This window comes from Triturus cristatus, chromosome 4_2, assembly GCF_964204655.1.
Source record: "Triturus cristatus chromosome 4_2, aTriCri1.1, whole genome shotgun sequence".
Lineage (NCBI taxonomy): Eukaryota > Metazoa > Chordata > Amphibia > Caudata > Salamandridae > Triturus > Triturus cristatus.
In genome coordinates, this window is record NC_140586.1 from 815,108,268 (window position 1) to 815,132,051 (window position 23,784).

Genomic DNA, 23,784 nt, shown 5'->3' on the forward strand with positions numbered 1-23,784 from the left:
AGAATAGGGCACTGTCCCTATCGCCATGGGAACGTCAAAAAAAGTGACGTTCCCGTGGCGATAGGGGCTTGAGAATATGCCCCTTCGGGGCTTATTTAACAGCTCTTTGCACAGCCGTCTCAAGGGGCTTGTATATAAGCCCCTTCGCATCCCTGCCCTTTCCCTGTCATGCAGCACAGGAAGGTTACTTTCTGCATGACTTTCACATAAATATGCCCCTTGGTTTTTGATAATAATATTAACTCTTAATCCATAAATATTGCTGAATTCCAGATTGAGGCCAAACGCTGCTTCTGAACGAGGCTCAGGGTGAATTTTTATTTAATATGCGTGGCTACTTGGAAAGAAGCTCTGAGGCACAAACTGCCAAAATACCTTTTGTGACTGGAAAATGAAGAGAAGGAGAAAAAACAGTGGCTCTTTATGCATCCAGTTTTGTTTTTTTTGTGAAGGGAAGGGCGGTGGAGTGGGAGAGGAGGACAAAAGCAGGCCTCATCCCTCATTATATATTTATGTTTTATAGCAGGAAGTTCGGAATGTGCTTCGAGCCCTCCATAATTCTGTTGCTACTTTCCAGCTGTTCCTCTTTAGCATGACAACTCTGACCCATATTTGGCAGATGTTTATAGATTTCACTGTGTTTGCTTCATTGGACCTTAGAACCTGCAGACTTAAATTCTAATCCAAGTTTTGTCATGTGAGCAAAGACCATGCACTCGACGGCAGCCCACTGCATCTCCCCCTACCTCAAATTGTACATTTTTGCAATTTAAAAAATGTGTACCATATAAAATCTAACTGTAATCTGTGCAACTAACTGTACTCTGTGCTTTCTCATAATGTTGCAATACCCTATTACTAGCCCCCTTCCACTTCTTATTCAGTTTTAGTTTTTTGTAGTGCACTTTCAGCTTACTCACTCGAATGAAAGCACCTCAAATTTGACATGCTCCTGTTGACATAAAATGCAAAGTACCTTGCTTTTCCTTAGAGTTTCTTTCATGATATACTAAATACAGAGTATACAAATTATTTTGGGGACAAACAAGCACACCCTTGTGCAGTAGGAGCATTAACCCAACAAGCGACTTTACAGGCTTAGGAACCTGTAACCTGCCGGCATGTACTGCAATACAGACTCAAACTCCTGTGCTCTCTCACTGGGATAGGAGCCAGTAACTTACATAGGGGAGTATCTACGTCACATGCCCTGTTCACCGATCAGTTTAGTGACAGTTTTTCTCATCCTCCACCTTTGCACCTGCCCTTGACTTGAAGAATTCAGGAAGATGCTCAAGACATGGCTCTTTGACTGACGTTAGGACCTAGTGCCTGGAGACCTCCCAGGGTGACAAGCTGCGCTTTACAAGTATCCTGTGATTGATTGATACAGAGCCTTCAATGACACTTCAGAGAGTAGAAGAACCTCATTAACATTCTTAACTATAGCTTTATAGCCCGCCACATAGCGGGCTATACTGGCTATTAAAGGCCTGCTTCAGCGTTAAAGGCCCGAGCCGAAGGCGAGGGCCATTAACAAGGGAGCAGGACTTTAATAGCCGGTATAGCCCAGCTACGAAGGGCTATAAGGCTATTAGAACATTCTGCCACTAGAGAGCAGAATGTTCTAACAAATAAAACAAAGGCACCTCGAAGCCCGAGGGGATTGAAATGCCCTCGAGCTCCCAGACGCCTTTGTCAAAACATTGGAATGTTGCTCTGCGGGCCTTTACTGGCCCGTAGAAGCACGGAGCACTCCATTGTCTTCTATGGAGTGCGCCACATTCCAATGTTCTATTTTTCAGAATATGGTCCACCCTCCCGCCAGTGCTGCTAACACCCCAACTTTCTACTCTTCCAATACTGGCATCCCGCCCAATGCATATTTTTTATAGTGCTTGTCAGCGGCGACTGGTGTTCATGGGCAAAAGGGGCATTGCCCTGGCACCCACCAGGGAGAGGCAAGAACGGGGGAATAAATACAGAGCAGCTTAAAATAAATCGTTGCTCTGAGACCATGTGCTGAATCTCTTGGGTGAACTCTACTGAACTTTGCAGATGTCCTACTGTGCAAGCACCAGCCAGGCGAGATTTTCTTCAACCTGCAGACAAAAGCTACAGCAGTGACATCACAGGTGAGGGACTAATGAATTAGAAAGCAAGTGCTCAGGTTGCTTTTGGGGCGCATAAACAGAGGCCCTGGGAGGAGGTACAAAACTCCATCCACTTCAATGGCTGGGGGGGGAGCAGGTCAATGAGACAAGGAGGGAGTAGGTGGCTACAATTTGTTGATCACTACAGAGGTGCAGAGTGCAGGGAACTGCTGTCATGACAGTAACTCATGTTTAGTACTGCATTTGGTTTCACTTTGATAAAAAGTTATGGAGCTGAGCAGGACAGAGTGCTCCTTGTCTCGACTGTAGAGGCCCAAGAGAGGGAAGGAACCAGCTGCGGACAACAATTGCACTAGTGGCCCAAGAGGTAAGTGTGCAGTTAAGCTTTTGCCTGCATCAGGGGCATTGTCAAACACCCCCCCTCCCCATCAGCAGCTAGGGTGGGGTGGGGTTCTTGATGGACCTCTTCTGTCTGCAGCTCGGCAGTCAAAGACTCATAATTAACTTGGGAGAGTGAGTGAGTGAACGGAAGGATGGGTGGATGGATGAAATGGTGGATGGAAGAATGAGTGAAAGGTTGGATGGAAGAATGGAAGAGTGAAAGGCAGGGAGGGTGTATGAGTGAAAGAGAGGGTGGGTGGATGGATGGATGGGTTGATGGCTGATGAAAGAAAGGAAGGATGGATGGTAGAATGAGTGAATGGATGGATGAGTGGAAGGGTGAATTGATGGATGGATAAATAGATGGATAGATGGATGAGTAAGTGAAAGGATGGATGGTTGAGTGAAATGGTAAATGGAGGCATGGATGGGAGGATGGATGGGACAAAGGGTGAATGGGTGTAATGATGGGTGGCTGAGTAAAATGGTAGATAGATGGACGAGCCAAAGAGAGGATGATGGATGGATAGATTGAAAGGATGGACAGATTAGCGAAAGGGTGGATGGAAGAGAAAAAGAGTGGATGGAAGAGCAAAAGGATGGATGGATGATTGAATGAATGGATGAAAGGGGGTGGATAAGTGAAAGGATTGAGTGGATAGATTGGTTTGATGGATAGGTGTCCCTAGACCAGAGGCAGCTCTTTTTTATGGGCTCCACAGCTAAACTACACCCTCCTTGTTTCGTGGTACATGTTTATTGTATCAAGAGTGAATAATTATTCACCTTTGATACAATAAAAATAAAATGCAGACATGCGTTGGGTCCAGAAACAAACTGAGACAGCCAGTGACATTGTTTGATTGCTGACACAGGTGCATGAAGGTGCCTCTGCCATTCCAGCACTGTGAGCATGTATGTGTGCGACTATTTGTGTGAGTTAAAGTGAGAGAGAGTCAGTGAAGGAAAGAGTCAGAGTGAGTGAGACTGAGTGACAGTAAGGACCAGTATGTATGAGAATGAATGTGAGCGAGTTAGGGAGAATGACAGTGAGTGTAAATGAGTGTTACTGTGTGTGGGACTGAGTCACAATAAGACTCAGTAATTCAGAATGAGTGAGAATGTGTGGGACTGAGTGAGACAGAGTGGGCCAGGGTGGAATGAGTGAGACTGTTTGAATTAGTGAGACCAAGTGAGACTGAGTGAGTCAGAGTGAGAGAGTAAACTTAGTGAAAGAAAGTGTGAGAGAACCCTTCAAGAAAAAGCTCTGTGAGATTCGAGCCAAGGTTTACGTCCACCACTTTAAAAGGTCACCGGCCGCCAGTGAAGCTTGTCAGGAAATCTCAGATTCAAGGCCTCCGGATCTCACTGACAAAGACACTCTCCGCTATACTGATCCTACAGAAGGGGGATTCAAAGGCCTGTTTTGTTAAGTTGCTAACTTATTTAAACAAGCATTTGCAATGCAATTGGTCTCGCCTTTGGGACCTTATATGTATTTAGCTATGTAGCACATTAGCCTGGGTGCTGAAACATCTACTGTTCTTTAACATGGAGGAAAAGTAAGCACTAAACTGCTTGACACGGCAGGTATGGGAACACATGGAGAGAAATATTGCCTTTCAGCGGGAAATGGTATAGTCCAAAGCTCTGTTTTAAATATAAAATCAGGGCCTTCGGTGGTCATATCACTGAAAATACAAGATTTGAAAAAAATATTATTTTCTGTGGGTGCTCATGGAAGACAATTTCTATGGACTGGAATCTAGAGAATGCTAAAGTGATTCTGATATTTTACTGACCTCTGCTGGTCATTTTCTATCAGGAAAGTTAAATAGACGCAGTTGCCAGAAAAATTTAAAAAAGAATGTCCCTCAGCAGAAAGCAATTCTGGTATTTTACTGACCTCTACTGGTCGTTTTCTATCAAGACAGTTAAATAGAGGCAATTGAACAGAAAAAAAGTCCCAAAGCGGAAGCAGACAAGTCCTAGGGCTGATCTCCAGAGCCCACAAATTACATACACATATAAGTATATACTAAAGTATATACAAGAGGTCTGGAATGCTCGACCTAAAAAGAAAAAATACATATAGCTTTAAAAATGTATTAATGAATAAAAATAAATGTTATTATTAAAATATAAAGTATAATACATTTATTACTATAAATAATATTTAAAAGTATGTAACAAAATTATTATTTGTAATACCTTAAAAAAAGTAAATAGTAAATGACTTAAAAAAAACACAAAAGAAAAACAATTATGAATTTTAAAAAAAAAGTTCAGATACACTATTCCAATTAGAGTCATATAAATACTGGGCAAAATCTAAATAACGAGAGGACTGGTAATTAAATTTACAACTCTAACCCCAGTCTAACAAAGATTGGGGAAAGTGCATACACTGGGGTAGGGTTTTTTTATTCGATTTAAATCGAATCTAACAAACATTTGGGAAGTGTATACTTTGGGGTGGGGTGCTCAGGGCAAATTTAGGATTTGAAACACGGTTGCAAACACTTATAGTATTTCTTGATACATATTTATTAATTATGCTTGTTTCTCTCTTTTTTTGTCTCTCCTTTTCACTTGTATGTAATGTTCAGCTGCATTTATCGTTTGCTTCTATTTATATATTTTTCTTTATGTGACATATATATGTACATGAATGGAATACCTGTAACTCTGTAACTAATAATATTTAAACAGCCTTGAAAAAGCTCAAGGCCTGCGTGCCTTTGAGGGGCAAAACATGTGTTAGCTGGTCTAAGTTCTCTGCTGCCTCACAATTGTTTTCAACTGCATTAAAATAAACGTATGTGACAATTAATACATGATCTCTGACCGCTGTTTTACTTAAGAAAAGCAAACGGCATACTTATTATTATTATTGAGAATTGCTTATTTTACCTTACATAAATATATTTCATAGTTGTGGGAATAGGGGTATTGCCCTAAAAGGGTAAGCAATCAGTACTGCCAATGAGCCAATACTAGTCAGCATAACTCCAGAACCAATGCCCCCCTTCATTGATAACATTAGTTAAGTGCTCTTTACGATTGCAATAGTGAATGGTGGTGTATGCACTCTTGCTTGCGAGAGATATTGTGTACAAGGGGCTTGCAGCCCTCTCATTGCTTAGCATTTGTTGGCTACATTTTCACTCTTATTTGTTGTCTTTTCATTTTCCAGTACGTGCTGGCTTCACTTCCTCTTCTTTCAGTTGGAGCATGGACCACGTACTGATTGCTTCAGCTTGATTGCGCTATGATTCAGGTACTACTTTTATTGTTTCTTCTTCCTTCTCATCCTTGTTAAACCTCTTGCCATTTGTAGCTATGTTTTACAAGGCCACACACACTTCAAAGAAACCCTTTTATCCGTTGAAATGGATGTTTATTGTGACAACAGCTGTTATCTGCTTCCAAATATATTTTCATGAACATGGGCACAATGCTTTCTTTATGTGATAGTATTTTTGCCAAATGACATATGTTTATCTTTTTAACGAATAGGGAGAATAACTGATTTGTTTAGACTCACAGGGGTTTTGTGACAAGACCCAGCAAGCATTGGCAACCCCAATAGGTCTCATCATGGCGGCTATTGGCCATGCCATTACCTTTTGTTCCTGCTGTACAGCACTGGCATTGCTGACTTTAGGAATGATTTGCAGCCTTGCTGTATAACAGCATGGGTGCTGTGGAGCATTGCTAAAAATATTAATAAAAAAAGGACTGTGATGCAGCCAGCGCTATGCCATTTATTTTTTCAAAGCACATTAGCCCTGGCTGCATGTTGGTGTATTTTAACATTACTTTTAGCCAAGTTGCAAATTACCCGCTCTGCGGTACAGCAGGCTACAAAACATCCCCCAAGCCAGTAGCTCTCATAGGCAAGACTTATTAGCCTTGTTTATTCTAGGGGTCGCAGGTAAATTGATGATAAAAAAAGATGGTAAAAACCTCCTAGCATCATCTGCTTCAAATGCATGTGATGTGAGCTTGCCTCATACACGCGTGTGTTCCATCCAATGACAGAGCCACATTAGTTGGCAGCAGTGCTACACTACTGCCTGAAAAGCGGGCATCTCATGGCACCATGAAAGACTTCTGTTTCCCAGTGCCGACATCCAAGTCCTTACACAGGAAACATTAGCAAGAACTAGGGATGTTTTGGAGCTTGGCTAGTGTAGAAAAAGAAAGTCTAGACATGTCCATGTGTTTAGTTCTGTTTAGGCTTCTGGCAATCTGTGGCTGATCTCTGCGGCCATTTCTGATGTTATAACTTTGGGGTTCACTCTGCGATCTGCTCCTGCCTGGTCCCTCCTTAGTAGTTGGGTGTCAATGGCACAAGTCACAGGTAAAGTCGCAAATGTGCACCCGCATGTCTCTGACCGCACATGGGTGTAGATTAGAAACTTTCTAATCCGCAAATTCTTTTCAGGGTACATCTGGAGATCTAAGTCTACCACAGATTTTTGACATTCTCCTGGAAAAACTTTGAGAAGTAAATTTTAATGCGAAAATACACATGCATATTTGTGTATTAGAAAATTGTTTGTGACTGTGCAGATGCTCCTGGTAATTATTTGAGTTCGACGAGGAAAATCTGTTTATCTTGAGAAGAATCTATTGCCTTAAACCCTTCGTAATTTAAGGAGCGCTCCCCTCTCCTTTAAACCCTGTAAAGGGCAGGAGTAAATTACAAACCTTTACCTGAGCGAGAGGGGGTCAGAGACGAGCTTGTGAATACCCACAAACATGTATGTTGCTGCCCCTAATCCCCACTACCACCCACTACCCATCCCTGCTCATACATTTACTCACACAAACATCTACGTGTGAGTAAACCCTTTGTGTAGGCCTGTTCACGGCCGCATCTTGGAGCACTCTGACATTACTCTTTGAAGTAGTCCCAAATCATCTAAAATGGGGATATTCATGGGATATTCCAGAAATATTCACACACAATTATTGCAAATTGAATAGACCGCGCCTTCTTTGCACTTTTAGGAATAGGGAGTTGGATGTTTTGGGGTCAATTCACAGATGCTGTAAGTGGACGTAAGTACTACAGGAGTACGTTTTAGATCCTCCAAAATGCCTTTTGTAAATAGGCCCGTAGTGTTCAAAATCAACTTTTCCGTGTTCGAAAAGTGGTATTGCGCTTGCAAATAAGGCTATGTGCAGGAGTAAGTGTGACTTCCATATGTAGACAGCTTTGTGAATGGAGCTTAACACGTCTGTGCGTTCCCCCGGCCAGGCTTTGGCTTTCCCTGCACACATGCTTCCTTTCAAGGCCAAAGCTCTGGATTTCTACCTCCAGATGGCTCTGGATTAGGAACAACCCCTGTGCAATGCCCTTCCTTTAACACTACGGAAGCAGGTCATAAACTGGTTCTATAGTTCTTAAGATTCCATATCTCTTTACCAATGAATGATGCGCTCGTCTGTAGCCATTCACCATCGCCCCTAAATGTGGGCACCCTGGGAGCCTAGGCGCGGATGGCTGTGTACCATCACCATTTGAACCTTTGACACACAGGATGATTGCATCCTAAATCTCCTCCATTAATCTGCTGCGGTCCCTTCTGCAGGGCTGCCTCGTCCCATTTATCACAATACTGTAAATTACTTTGGGTGGGGGGGCCAGGCTGGATAAATGGCAATTTCAACCTTCTAACGGGGGCAGATGACAACTCATTTTAAGGCAGTGCTGATATAAATTTCCTTCACTTAAGACAACACTGGAAAAAAACTGCATGTAAGGAAGGTATATCGATGAGAAAGTGAGCTCTCTAGGGTTTCTTTCATAATTCAAGGGATTGCTGGTTATTTCAGAAGGCATAAATTCACAGCCAGTGGTTAATTTGAGCCGGTGGTTTCTGGTGCTCAGAACTGGAACTTAATTGACAACACTGGTGTTTGTGACACTCTGCCATAATGTGGAGCTCTCTGGCTAATTTAGAGATGACCACAACAACAGGTAATTATTAATTCAATATACATAAAAAATTATTATTGCCTGCCACCCAAGCCATTCTCATCGCTTTGGAGGCCGGAAATAGTCTGAATTGTCACACTTGCAGTAGTATGATGGGTAGTAGTTCTGTTGTTATTATCATTGGCAGCATGGGGGAATGTGTGGTGCAAGCTGCAGTGGCCTCCTGAGGAGAGCCCTGGCACTTAATAAATTAAGCACTGGTCACAGGGCCATATTTATGAAAAAGTGGCGAGTGCAGAGAAGGAAGTCACCTTGCAGCGGTGCGTCACTGGGAAAAGGAATTAATGTGTCATATTTAAAGCAATACAGCACATTCCTGTCCTTTCCCCTGCGCTGGCGCACAATAGGCTGCCCAACTCCAATGCAGGCCCCCTTGCACCATGGTGCACGGGTGCCTGCATTGCATGCAGGATTGTTTTTGTTTAGGAAGGGGTACCTTCCTACACAAAAATAATCCTGAGAGTCTTTCCCTCTTTCTATGGGTGCTGCATGATGCAGAGGGAGGCATATCTTTTTGGAGCATTCCCAGGTTTACCTGTTCTTGTAAATCTGGGAATACGTCACAATCCATGGATGTTGCGTGGGAACACCCAAGCAACACCCAACGAAATGCCTCCCTAGCTCAGAGTAATGCAGTGCAGTGATTTACGCTGTGTTACATTAATCGAGATTTATGAAGCCACGCAGGGCTACCTTGCATGGCTTCATAAATCTCATTTTTCATTTGCACTTGCATCTCTCTTGCACCTAATTGCAGGCAGATATTTTCAAATATTGCAGCCCCACCTTCCCCCACTCTCCGCATTGGAAGAGGTCACCAGGGCTTATGCTGCCCTGGCAGTCTGGGGGGCACCTACAAGTGCTTAAATGACCCCTTAAACTGAAAATGGCTGCCACAGTCTTCAGTACGTTTTGATTGAGGATGAAAATAAGTTTGGGGATGGGCATGCATGCAAAGAGTTAGCAGTTAGGTCTCGCATGGCGTTAGCAGCGCACATGCGCTGCTCTCACCATGCGAGGGCCTTTTGGAATCAATACCCTTTTGGGGAAAACAATAAGCCCCACCCTTGTTTAAAATTGGCTCACATCACCGTTTATGTTAAACGCTGGCGCGTGATTGAAAACCGGGCTTTGGGGTTACCGCCTTGTCTACTTTTACAACGGCCATCTGGACAGGCCGACACCATCTTTGTTTCGCCTTACGTAGGAGGGTGTGCTGGTAGCTTGCTCCTCCCTTTCCTTCCCCCCATCCCAAATCAAACTTCCCATAGTTGCACTCTTCATTTCCACGCTGGGCATCCAAAGGCGGAGGGCAAAGTTAGCCGCACCGTAAGTTTTATTTAAAACTCATGTTGTTTTACTTGCAAATGCTTCTATTGTACAGTTGTTTTCTGGCAGTCTTCACAGCCCTCAGATGTTCATGTCAATTGCCTTCGTTAAGGGCCACTGCACCCGTCCGTATGAGCGTAGCCTTGAATGGGAACCGAAACCACTAACAGTGGGGTTCACTCGGTGCACACAGGCAGTCAGGGGTACATGCGGGGCAGAGAAGGTGGAAAGCCAGTGCTGGCTGCTTCGTGTTTATTTACAAAGTGGGAAATATATTTACGGAATCTGCTCGTTTAAATCCATTGGCTAAAAGTCCCTTGTTGTAGCAGTTAGAGGCCGGAGGGCATTGATGTGTAGTTCTCAGCGGAGCTGCTTGCATCTGAATCCGGCTACTTCATGGCAGATGGAGATTCAGTTGTTTTGTTCGCACTCCCCCTGTCGTGCTTTTATTTGAGATGGTTTCCCTGCATTTATTCTCATGTTCTCTTCTTACCCCATGGCCTGTTTGCCGGGCACACGCATTGCAGTAATGCTGTTCGTTTTCTGATGTTAATTATTCTGTTTCTCCTAGCTGCCGTGATAGTGACTTTTATCATGCCCCGTCTTTACAGCCATCACCAGCAACTATAAATAAATTTGTAGTTTCACCTTTTCCATGACAGGTTTGGATATACAAGTCCCAGCATGCTTCTTGTTGGCTGAATGACCAGGCGAGGGCTACGAGTTGTCGCCAGGACGACTGGTAGTCATGGTACAGGTACTTACTTGCACTGCCTTCCTTATACGACTGCCCAATCTCCATCCACATTGTACCTGTGAGCTCTTAGCAAAGTATAACAGCAAATTGTAAGGCCGCTGCTCGCCTTTGCATTAGTACATTTAGACACGATGTGTCCTTTCTGCCGGACCAGAAACAACTTTCAAGTTTTCCAAGTCCACATTTACGCCCCTCCATCAATACCTTTTTATTTATTAGCTGAAATTCTGATGTGCACCTGTTTTTTTTTCAAACAGAACTACAAATACCAGAATGCCTATAAAAAACGTCTTTGGACGACATTAGATATTAAAGCACGGACCCGGGAAACCTGGGCGCGCTTTAGACCCAATAATCACGCGGGGAAAGAGAGACCGGGCTGTCAGAAACTTGTATCCGCCGATATACAACTGTAAAAATATCTCATGAATAATTGGGACTTTGGGACCCGGACCTACAGTTCGGTACCGCCTTACTGATGGCAAAGAACCTCCGCATTGTAGATTGATTTTTTAAAGGATGCAAACCCTCACTAGCTGCCATGCTTAATCTACTGCGGACCTGTACTGCCAGACATGGAGTCACACATGGAGTTCGCCTCTTTTTTTAATTTTTTTTTATTATTTAATTAGATTTATTTTTTAAAGGATGCAAACCCTCACTAGCTGCCATGCTTAATCTACTGCTGAGCTGTACTGCCAGACATGGAGTCACACATGGAGTTTGACTCTTTTTTAAAAATTATTATTAAATTTAGAGTGCGGAGGTCGTCTGCAAGGCAGTATCTACCTATAGAGAGTTGCAGAGCCATTCTATGCAAAGGCCATATGGTCAGTTGTCTATGGCACACGCTGCTGGGTGTGTCACTCAACAACCTGTGTTACTTGTCTAGGGTGGCCACCTACCATGGATGCACATTCTGGGCAATGGCTATGAAAAACAAGCATTTGCAATGCAATAGGTCTCACATTTATGCAAATTTAAGCTATTGGCCTTGTAAATGACAATGCGTTTTATTTATGTTTCAAAAACCAAAATATAAATAAAAAACATTTTCATTTACAATGCCAATAGCTGAAACTCGCGTAAATGCGAGATCTGTTGCATTGCAAATTCTTGTTAATTTTCTTGCCAAGGAATGCATGGACAGCATTTTAAATGTTATCCTGGCCTGAACTATAAAATCTCTTCGTTTAAGGATTGTAATGTGGCACATGGTCACGTTTTCTACTGTAGGAGGGACTCTATTCTATGGCCAGCATTCCTTGCCAGAAAATGGCAGAGCACCCAGGCTCAGGGCTTTAAGTGGGATGAAAAAATTGTGGGGTCTCTCAAAGGGGCGTGGCCAATTTAATTAAGGGCGTGGCTTAAAAACACTAAACTGAAAATCTGTGCTTTGCATGGTGTGCCGCCTGTTATTTGGCTGCTTCTGTCCTTGCACCAGATATATAATACAACAAGTAACATTACACCTACAGCAAGCCAGAGCTATCGGCTTTGTCAATGGCTGTTAGGTGCATAAGATAAATAAGCAAACACAAGGAAATGATGGCCGGAGCACTGAAACTTTTCAGACACCCCCAGTCACAGATCTGGGTTTAATCCATCATTGTTCTTCAGCCCACTACGCCACCCCAGTTCAGACCCAGCCATATGCAAATCAGTCTTGACCCTGTGCCTCATGGGAACATTTCAGCCCAAACTGCCAAGCCATGTCTTCCCTGGACAGGAAACAAGCAACCTGGGACAGGTTTCGGGGTACAGATAAATAAGCAACAACTACGGCTTTGTTGTACAGAATATTGAAAATGCTTCAGTTTTGAAGTGATGAAACTGTGAAAGAACTACGAGTCTCTTTGAAGTTACATCAAAGGCAGTGGAGGGCGGCCCTGCTGCAGAGTTAAGATTTATTTTTTTAACCGAGGGTGAGGGCGAAAACGGAGAGCCTGATAGGGTCCCGTCTCAGCACCTGCTTTTTTTTAACTGCCGGTGCTCAGCACCGGCAGGACCCGGCTCACTTAAAGCCATGCCCAGGCTACTCCGGCATTATGTGATTCATTCTCTGCTCATTCCATGTTGGGAAGCAGCACCGGGAAACTGGTTCATGCCACTCATCCAGCCTACACTTGCTGCTGAGGCTTGGTCCCTCACTACTCAACAGTGGGGGTTGGGGGAGACTGGCAGATATCCTCAACAAGGCTAACCAAAGGCCTCTGCACTTAAAAATTTTGTTTTCATAAAAACCTTAAACAAATAAAACCCTGCATCAGCTACCTGGCGAGAGCCCGTAGGTGAGCAAGCCCATAAAGGACTGGTCCAGGCGCAGCTACAGGCCTAGTTCTGCCTTAGGCTCTGTCCCAAGGGACTGTGGGAGGATTCACAGCCGAGCCCAAAATCCAGGATACAGTATGACATCATCCCGCCCCACCATAGTGACGTTTTGAGTTTAGGAAAGGAAACCTGTTCCAAAGAACAGTTGGAAAGTGTTCCACCCCTGGATCAGACAGTAAACCCCCAAAAATGCGGCCTTCCAAGCATGAATAGTAAACCCAGGGACCTGGGTGTCAATCAAATCTGAACAAATGTGCTTTTCCTTGAACTTCTTCCACTAGAATTGAACTTTACTGACTATGGTAAGAGGCGGTGCAATGACGTCATCATCTGAATATGGGGCACGTAGACAGGAAACACCAACCTCAACAAAAGGATTGTAAAATTCGGTGTGTTTGCTTGTTCCTAAACCTTTACACTTGAAGTCGTAGTACATTTCCCCTTCCACCCCCTACCTTGTTGAGGATGACTGCAGGGGTCGTGGGAAAGAAAGTGTCAGGGAAACTGAGGCACAACTAGAGAAAGACAAACAACCACCAAACTGTCAAGCCATGACTCTGGCTGCAAACCCCACATCTCCCAACCGTGGAGTTTAGGCAAGGCCTCCAGGGAGTCTCACATGAAAACCATCAAACAAACAACTGCATCTCAAAGGAATTCTTCGAGATTGCTTTTTACGCGCTTTCTTTCTTTCTTGATTTCTTCCAATACAGCAAAGGCAGCGTCTATTTGGAGAAAAATATACATTTTACCTAATGTGAACCCCGCAGTCTTTCAGGGTATTATCAAACGTTTGCTCAAGTACATCTGTGCTGTTGAAAGGACCGAGATACATCAGAGGATTGAATAATTGTGTTGCCCTCGAAGGTCAACACTTTCTTCCTGGAAGCACAATGCGAGGTGTTCTTCTTTTGTGAGTCAGCACAAGCTGTACCCTTAACTGTATTAGTGTAACCAGGGTTTTGTCACCTTTTGTAGTTCCTGAGCCCAGAGAAAAAGAAATGTCATACCCTCACGGACAATTGTTTTTCCCACCCTTCCCGAGGACAATTTTCTTAGTTTTGTGAGTTCTTTTCAACTCTTAAATGCTGTACCACAGAGTCCCACCCAGATCCTGCAGACATGAGGGTAATTGCTCAAGGTGGTAATCATGAGGCAAACTTTTAGGGGCACATTTGCTAATAATCCACGCAAAACCGTGCACTAAGCGACCTTGCGGCACTGCATTGTATTTTTACAAATATATGGAGCAAAGCTGTTCTCTCCTTGCACTGGCACACTGTGGGGCATATTATCAAGAAACGGCGTTAAAATTATTGCCGCTTTAGTGGCAGAAAACTGCCTCTAAAGCGGTGATAATGGGCTTGATAATATGCCCTTGTGAATTCCCATAGAAGCCCATGTTCTGGTGTCAACATGGGCTTCTATTGGAATTCTCAAGGGCATATTATCAAGCACATTATCGCCGCTTTAGCGGCAGTTTTCTGCCGCTAAAGCGGCGATAATTTTAACGCCGTGCTTGATAATATGCCCCTCAGTGCTGCCGAGCGCCAACACAGACACCCTTGCACCATAGTGCCAGGGAGCCTGCGTTACAGGCAGAATTGTTCTTGTGCAGGAAGGAAAACCTGCCTGCACAAAAACAATTGTTAGAGGCATATTCCTCTTTTTGTGTGTGCAGCACACATGGAAAGAGGAAGTACAGAGGAAAGATAAAGATATTTCTCAGCGTACGTCTGTCATATAGGCACAATATTTTGGCGCAAACCCAAGTTTGTAATTCTTTCTAAATCTGGCTTTGCATCAAAATACAGGATTGGATGCATGAGAGCGTCCATGCTTCACCCATGTAATGCCTACCAGACGCAAAGTAATGCAAGGCAGCGCTACTAAGGATGAGCTACAAAAGTAACCCACGCAGACTGAAAATCATAGTAAAACTGAGCCTTAAAGCTAGTTTGGTGTGCCTCCACTTTGTTGATTTACCAGGTTTGGGGGCATTTAGAGATGCTCTTTCTAGATAAACCTCTTTAAATAGGGGATTTGAAGAAAAAGAAGCAGTCACGTTAAATTGAAACATAAACAATCTTTACTGGACACTCCATGCCACTGCTTAAATGAGAACCACTTTAAACAATGCATGTGGAAAATGTTCAATTGAGGAAACCTTTGGGAAAAGGTTCATGACGCAGGTACATGCAGCTCCTGCCATGAGACCCTCGAGGCACTTCAGAGCCCTATCTGACCATTTATATTTCTACAGAGATGAGGGGAAGCCTGGGTTGGCTCTGTAGTAAATGCAGTCAGAGAAATAAATATACATTTAGGCATTCAAAAACGTGCACAATGTGATTTATTGTGGTCTTGCCTCAACACAGTTGCTTTGGGGTTATTAAAACTCTTGCAAGCCCAGGGGCCTGTGGCCCTTCTGTTCCACCATCATCCTTGGTCACTCAGGGTTAATCCCAAAGCCTTGTGTCCCGGCAGCGCAATGAGCCTGGTGCCAGTTTGGACCTCATCCTCGTGGAGGTTGGGGCGGGTTATCTTGACCAGTCCATCCAAATGTTGACTATCAGCCTCACCACTCTGGCCAGCAGGTGCAGGACACAGGCACATCCGGCAACAGAAGCTCCATACAGGTGGGCGGCTTTGACCATTGGCACGGCCTTGCTCCAGTGGGGATTAACCACTTGTTTAACTTCATTCTTTGCTCTCTTGAGAGACTGTTACATTGGACTCTGTTCGTGTCCATTTCCAGCCACTTCAGCTCTCCTGTTGGAACATTTCTGCCCCCCACTCATCCTCTCCTTGCTAACAGTCCCGGCTGTAATGTCTTCTTGGAAAGAATATGACTGCACACGTGGGTCAGCGGTCAAGCTGACTCTGACAGGAACTGGATGGCAGGAGATTCCTGTGAGGGGACAGGACTCAGAGTACTGGGTCTCTCTAAAGGAAAAAGAGGGAGAGGACGTGTGGCGAGTCGCTTCACTAGAGGAAGCCAGTTGTAATAGATAGGCGATTGGGTAAAGATAAGTGACTAGCCTTCTGCCTGACTCCGCCCTTCGACCAGAGCGCTCCACCGGTCAACGCTCCAAGGATTGAACCGAAAGCATAATACTGGCGATGAGGACCTAAAACGTAACAACGACCCGTGGCACTCGGGTGGTGCTGCCCCGGTAGTCCAGGGAGCGTGCCAGCATGATTTTCCAATCTCCAGATTAGGCATGTGGTAGAAATTTGCATCAGCTGCAGAAGCCACAAACCTCCTTGCCGAGTGTTTGTGGCAGCCACAGCGGCAGCACCCCCTACACCTCTAGTTTCAGCCCACGGAACCTGTGACCGCCCTCAGGCACCACAGGGCAGGGATGACTTTACTCATGCCAGAGGTTCAGGGCCCAGCATCTCGCCCAGACCTCGTAAGCTTCTCCCCCAATCAAAACGTGCTAACTCTAAATCCATCTATGATGGTGGCCTTCTCAGCCAATCAAAAGTCTGAATCCTGGCACTCCGAGTGGACCCTGACTGGCACCTGTGACACTAGGGTGCATTCCCAGAGCCCTGAGTGTCACTGAAAGTTGCCATTTCGAACTGAGTATTGTTTTCGACCATCAAATCGCAATTGTAGGTAGGTTCTCCACTACAACTCAAGCATTAGTGCAGGAGGTTCAGTGATGCTGGAGTTCAAGGTTGTGAGGGCCCCACTGCACCCCTATTATGGCCGTCTTTTACTGCCCAACTGGGGTGAAGGAGGGTCCGAGGTACTTGCTTGCATAAGATCCAATGGCACCCTTGCCGCTTATGGTTTTAACACTTCTTTTTAGGACTCACAGAGATGGATATAAAATAGCTATTGTATATTCAAAAGAGAACAATTTTCAAATTTAAGAAATACACACGTCTGTCTAGCTGTATATCCATTTTAGTGGTATCAGAAAAATGTATTTTAAAGCACTGTGTATTGCGTGTGGCCACCACTATTGAATCGAAACAAAATTCGTCAGATATAAAGTGACCCGCTCCTATCCACCAATCCAGGATCCATCGCGAAATATCAAATGATTGTGTCTTAAATCAAACTTGTCAAGCCCGGGGTACGTTTTTATTCCGCCTTGCTGCACATAAATGGAATTTATTTCTCCTTCAAATCGGTAAAATAGAAAAACATTTACATTTCAAAAATATGCTAAAACCTGTTCTCCACTTAATTTACCTGTCTCTCAAATATACTGTTTTAATCTGACTCCCTGGGTACTACGATGCCATTAGTCAAACAGAAATGAATTAATATACCTCATGAATACATACCTGCCAATTTGAACAAAAATCTCACCGTGTGGGCAGGGGGGCGGGGCCTTGGTGGGGGCAGGTTCTTGCGCTGAGAAGGCTCTGAGAGGCACTTTTGCCCCCACCTAGGCTCCCAAGCTCCCTACTCCAAAAACAAAAACAGAAAAAGCTTGCTACAGCTGGTGCGGCTGGGCTGGGGAGGTTTCACACCCCTTACTGGATGTCGGCAGTTCAAAGCATTGAAGATGACCTCGTCATCCGCTATTGACAGTGGTTTTCAGCTCGTTTTCCCTGTCACCGTGTGATATCTACTTCTCACCAGGTGGCCGTGTGATGGGAGCTGATATAGTGTGTCACACGGAGGCACCGTGTGAGTTGGCAGGTCTGTGAGTATGCCTTGTCTCATTCTACTTGTGTTCTCTAATGCGGCTCCAGGCCTGCATTTGTCCAAGTGTGAGATCATTGCTGTAACTGTGTGAGGACTCCACGGGCGCGTGCATGGTGACTCCCTACCCCTGTGTTAGTCCACCCCTCAGCTTGGAGTTGTACCAGGTACAGCCGCCGTGATGTCTAGGCCTACCACAATATGCCCATGAGGGACACCTTATGCCAGGACCTCTATAATACCCCCAGTAGTTCAAGGAGGGTGCTGATAATGCCTAGAATGCCTACAGGATGTCAGGGAGTGCCACCTAGATTACTTACCTACATCTCCCTCAGTTTACTCTCATCTTAGTCTCCCACAGCCCTCTCATGCCCACCTTTCTCTAACTTGAACACCTCCATTTTTCCAGCTTCTCTCTCATCTGAGTCCTCTCTCTCTCTCTCTGTCCAACCTCTATCTGCTTGTGTCCATCTTGTCACCATCAAACTCCTGTTTTCTTCCCTAAGTGTCCTTGCCTTTCTTTGTATACTTCTCATTGCTCTGCTTTCTCAGTCTTTCTTCCTTCTTCTTTTACTTTATTTCCCTTCTCAATGGCCTCACCCGTCTCTTTCCTCTTTCATTCTGTCTTCCCACTCCTGTTGCCATGGACCCTTTTCACCTCTTTGATTGCCCATATGTCTTTCTTGACTTCGTTTCTGATCTAGTATGTTTTCTGTCTTATTCCCCCTTCTATGTCTTACCTTTGTGCTTTTGCTACCTTTATTCATATTTTTTTTCTAGACTGACGTCTTACCTCTGTATTCCTTTCCTTTCCTTCTCTTTGCTTTCTTTCATCTGACTCTTCCATTCTTTCTTTTTGCCTTTCCCACATATTGCCTCATTTTCTTTCTTCTCACTCACCTTACCTTCTTATTCTTTCTTAGCAGCCTTCATTTCTCTCTAGCCTTTCTTTCTATCATCCTTTCACTCCTTTACCTTAATATCTTTTCTTCCTTCTCAGTCTTTCCTTTTCGTTATTCCTCTTTCCCCTTTCCTACCTATTGTTTTTCTTTCCCTTCCCTTAAATTCCTCTCAGTTTCTTTCTTTCACCTACTTCTTTTAAGGTCTCGCCTGACCCAACGCATGCGCTGGTCTGGCGAGACTTCTTGAGAGGGCTCCAAAAAGTGCTACCAGGCCAGCCTAGAGCTACAGTGCATGTGCGCGGGCGCGTGCATGTTTGATTGTGATCACTTTCGCGGCCGCACGGCCGCTTGGCATAGCCAATAGGTCTCGCTTTTGGGACCTTATAAGTATTTAGTTATGCAACTGTTGCATGGCTAAACACTTATAAGGTCCCAAAGGCGAGACCTATTGGCTATGCCAATGCTTGTTTAAATCTTCTGCCCAACCCCTTTCATATTTTCCATAATTGTATCGTTGCCTTCATTGTTTTTCTTTTTCTCCTGTCTCTTGCTCTATATTTATCACCATTTGATTTTCACAAATTGTTCTTTGATTTTTTTTAATAGTTTCTCGTCACTGTCTTTGCTTCTTTGTGACCTCTGACCCCACATCTTATTTATGTGATGCTGTTGTTTTATAGGTGTTATGTATCACTGACGGCTTCTGGCTGGAGACTTGTGACAGATCAGAGTTGATCAGGCTAATAAACATACAATCTTTAGGGGTAGGATGCCCAGTAGCAACCCCGAAAGCAGTAGCGGGGGGCGGAGGGGGGTGGTGTCTTAATGCTGTAGAAGTGTCTTTGTGCCAATGCCCTTTTTCCTATTCCTAGGATGGCTGTCCAATGCCACAATGACATCCTGTGTGCTTGAATTCCCAAGGGTCTGTTTCAAGGTGCACCCTCTCGTATAACATATGTGCCCTTATGTATCAGTTCCTGAGTGCACATGTTGCCCTCACTCAGTTTTCTGGTCTTCTGCTCCCAGAGTGCATGTGGTTGTCTTCCTATTCCAATGTTGGTGTCAGTCTCCCTCTGTCCAATGTTTTATTTTCCTGCAATATCCAAATAGTGCAATTCTGCATTAATGTGGGGATACCAGCAGACCAGGGTCTGTGAGAGGGTATGCTGTGTCCCATGGTCCATGTCCCGCAGAGTCTGTGTCAGCCATGCAAACATTTGGAAAGAGGAAAGAGGGAGGTTTAAAAAACACAAATCGAGGGAATGTATTTTCTCCATTGCATTCAAGTGGAGGCAATTTTAGGCAGGAGTAAGCTGACATAAAACCTTTTTGGGATTTATAAATTAGGGTTCTCTCCAAGATCAGGTGCATGGGCAGGTATGCTGTGTCCCAGTGCTCCTTAATTGAGTTGATAAAGTCCCTTCATAAATGTTGATAGAATCTCCAGCCAGTAGGGATGTTGTGTGTGTGGGGTGGAGGGGGGAGGCTGGATTTACTGAAATGACCAGTTCTTACATGTAGTTAGTTTCAGATCCCAAATGTATTGAGGCAAAGCAAGAGGATGGATGCGACGTCTCCAGGTGGGCTTCCAACTGATGCTCTGCCTCCTCCACGCTCAGCTTCTATGATGACCTATTGATGAATGCATTCCAGCCACCACACACGTCACTGCCTTTGCAAACAACTGAAGTTTATGCAACAATAATCAACAAACAAATAAAATAAAACAATAAAAAAGATGTTAAATACTAGCAGTTGAATATGAGGATTCACGAAATAGTGTGGATTACCACTAATAAAAAGCTGGTAACGTAGTGATACTATATATTGACATAATGAGAAACCTAGCTTATAAATGACCAAAAATGCAAATACTAGTTCATTAAATACTGTGGTGGATGACACACACAATTACTAAGGCGTGATGCATCACTCATCACAATGCAGACACATAGAGCTGAAGTTGAGGTATTCCGAGAAGAAGATCTTTCTACATCGTGATTTTGAGGTGAAGACACAGTTTGCATCTTGGCAACACATGGGGCATATTCTCAAGGAGCTATCGCCGAGTTAACGGCACTTTATCGCAGCCAAAGTCGCTATAAATGTATCACCCCATTCACAAGCTGGGGCTAACAGCCCATAGCACCAGTTTACCTGCGATAGCAGCCGCAAAAAACATTGCCACAGATGACCCCAGCAACAATCGCTAATGAGATGCAGAGTAGGCGTTCCCGAGCAAAAAGCCGTGACAACACCACTCCACAACATTCTCAACGACTAGCCAGATCGGCGAAAAGACCACGAAACATGCGATAAGGCGCGTTAGCAGCAGAAAATTAACACCTGCTCCGACCTGGTGTAAAGTCGGACGGCAGCCTGCACCACAAAAGGGAGCCTAGCCCAGAGCCACACCTGAAGAACAACAGATGCCATGGAGCCACTGAACATGCGTGCCGGACACCCAAGAGGGCCCCAAACACCCACCACCACCCCCCGAACCACCCCGGACACCCACCGACCCCCCCCGGACCAACACTGAGGAAGCGCAGACAAAGACAGCGACCCTCTGAAAATGCACCAACCTCACAGACCCAACACCAGAGAATGTCATTGCCTACTATATGCTCAAAGGGACAACCCTCCTCCGCAACCTGACCACCATTGCCCACAAGCTGATGGTACCAACACAACAGACAACCAACATCCCACTGAGGACAAAGCTGATAGTCGTGCTGCACGTGTTGGCCTCTGGTACCCTCCAACCAACATCCACCTGAGACGGAGGAGTCACACCAGGCCAATACAAGTCCCCCACAACGGTCATGGATGACACTATCAGTTTGGTACCCCACTATCTATACTTCACACACACTGCGCAGAAACAGCCGGAGACCAAGCAAGGTGTGTATGCCACAGCTGGCTTCCCGCACGTGTCAGGGGGCAATTGACTATACACATGTTCTACTAGTGGCCCCTGGCAACACTACACACAATAAGCACAACAGAAAGTGCACGTATCCCACAAATGTGTAGGCAATAGTGGACCACCATGGAATTTACCGCCAAGACCTCCGCCAACCACCCAGACAGTGTGCATAATACATGCACCTCCCGACAGTCCATCATCAACCTGCGCCACCAGGATGGCACCCACGGAAATGCACTGCCTGTTGGCCAATACCAAATGCACACACGACACAGGAAATGGACAGGTCACAAGCTCACATACAACATGCACACCCACCAGACACGACAGTACAACTCACTGTGGGAAGCTGGGCCAGCCATGCACATGAGCCATCAACGGCATGGCACCTTCGACACACAATAGAAGAATGTCGGCTGAGGTGGGGACCAGGCAATTGCGAAGGAGGCAAGGGACCAATGAATGAGAATGTACACAATGCCAAGTGTGCCGTGGATGTGCTGGCCAGACTGCAGTATGCAGACCACACACATATCCATGTCGACACACACCGCTGGTGTTTGGAGTGTAGTGGACAGTGGACGCAAACATGTCACCCCAGCCAGTGGAGAAGATCGTGGAAATGTAGCTTGTGACGTCCCCCCCGTAAGCGTGACTCGAGTGGGCTGGCCCGGCGTACGCCAGGCCAGCGTAGGGGTGTGAATAAAAGGCACGTAACTCTGGGTGTGGTCCTCTTCCGGAATGGCCAACATACCTGCCAGGGCGGCGCCTCTCACCCCGCCACGAGGCCTACGCCATGAGCGGTGTTGCCTGGGATACTGTGCGCCTGCTGCACCCTGGGCCGCCAGATATCACTGCTCACCTGCCGACACCTGATTGTGTCAAAGAGGGCCCACCACGTGCCAGCGCAAGCTCCAAGCCCGAGGCCCCTGACCTTGGCAGACTCCTCTGACCATCACGGCCTCTGCAACACGGGCCCAATTACTCCTTTCCCTTTGACGCACTCCACCGGCATGGACAGCGGACAAGTAGGGCACACATTTGGAACTGAGTCTTGATTACACCATGGCAGAGTACATGATTTAAGGCTGAGTTCATGCCACTATACTCCCTCCGATGTGGTGCCACCAAGTCTGTGCATAGGACTCCCACCAAACGTGTATGTGGGCCCTTGCTGATGCCAGCCTTCAGCCTGCACTGTGGTCCTGCAGGCCTCACACCAATCCAATGCAGTCCGTTACAGGCAGGACACGGCCTCCTCGCCGGCTGCACACCCGCTCAGCTCTGGTGCCACTACCTGTCAGCCACAAATCTAATACAAAATGCCATTACAACGTTGTGTGTGATAGAACCAGCAGGAGATGGCTGGACAGCGGTTGGCCCGCGCTGACCGCTGCCTCCTGCCAACACTGCGGCCAACTAGGTCGCACTTTTGGAACTGAGTCTTGATTACACCATGGCAGAGCACATAAATCATGGCTGAGTGTATGTCACTATACACCCTTCGATGTGGTGTCAACAGGTCTTAGTGTTACATCACAGCCGCAAGATTCTGTGGGCCCATGCGGACTACTGCTCTCGGCCTACGCTGCTCTCAAGTAGGTCACAGAATTGGAACTGAACATCGATTATTCAAAGGCAGAGTACGAATCATTGCACGCAAGGAGAGGTGTAAGAGGATGGCACGTTGCATTTGAGAGGAAAAAAGGATCATCGTTACGGAGGTGATCGAACACTACCGACACTCACTAACTCTGTGCATCACGAGCCTACGACACGTGGCCGTGGCTCACTGCTGACCACTGCCTCCGGCCTACACCGTGGCCCAGTAGGTCACAGTCTTGATTTGGCAATCAGTGTACCGGCATCATCGCAGACTGCATCCCCTCTCAGCCCCGGTGCCACTAAGTCTGTTCCCCGACATTCATGGGCACTCTCTGGTCGTACATTGGTGGCGTCTGAATCTATGGACTAGGGGTAGTTTTTATCCTCATGAAGCTGTTACTGAATTGGTGGTGGTAACGAGGCAGTCCCTTTCCACTCGTCCATTTGCTGCTTCCGAATAGCTTCTGCCCTCTGCATCATGCCCTGGAGGACACCTTCCACTGTCCCCCGCAACCCTCCGCCACATTCACCTTTGACATCGCTCAGTCTGCGTGGCCCTACCTCAGTGGACCACAAGTCACCGTCCCGTGGCGGGGTGCTTGTGCCGGCTGCTGTGCATCCCGGGCCACTAACTCTGTGCAACTCAAGTCAGGGACCCTCTCTGAATGAATATTGGATGACCTCTGTGACGGTGGTCTTGGGGTCATCGACGACATGTGCATATGGCCCTGTGCTGTCTGCTGCCTCCGGCCTCAAC

General features: G+C 45.7%; 1 long non-coding RNA gene across 1 annotated transcript in view; it reads left to right on the forward strand.

Annotated features, from left to right (window-relative positions):
- The first annotated feature begins 5,691 nt into the window (after nucleotides 1–5,691).
- LOC146835103 (uncharacterized) overlaps nucleotides 5,692–23,784 on the forward strand; it is a 139,078-nt gene continuing 120,985 nt past the window's right edge. Inside the window, exon 1 of the long non-coding RNA XR_014960386.1 lies at nucleotides 5,692–5,775. This is a non-coding gene — a long non-coding RNA (uncharacterized LOC146835103). The remainder of the gene's footprint in view (nucleotides 5,776–23,784) is intronic.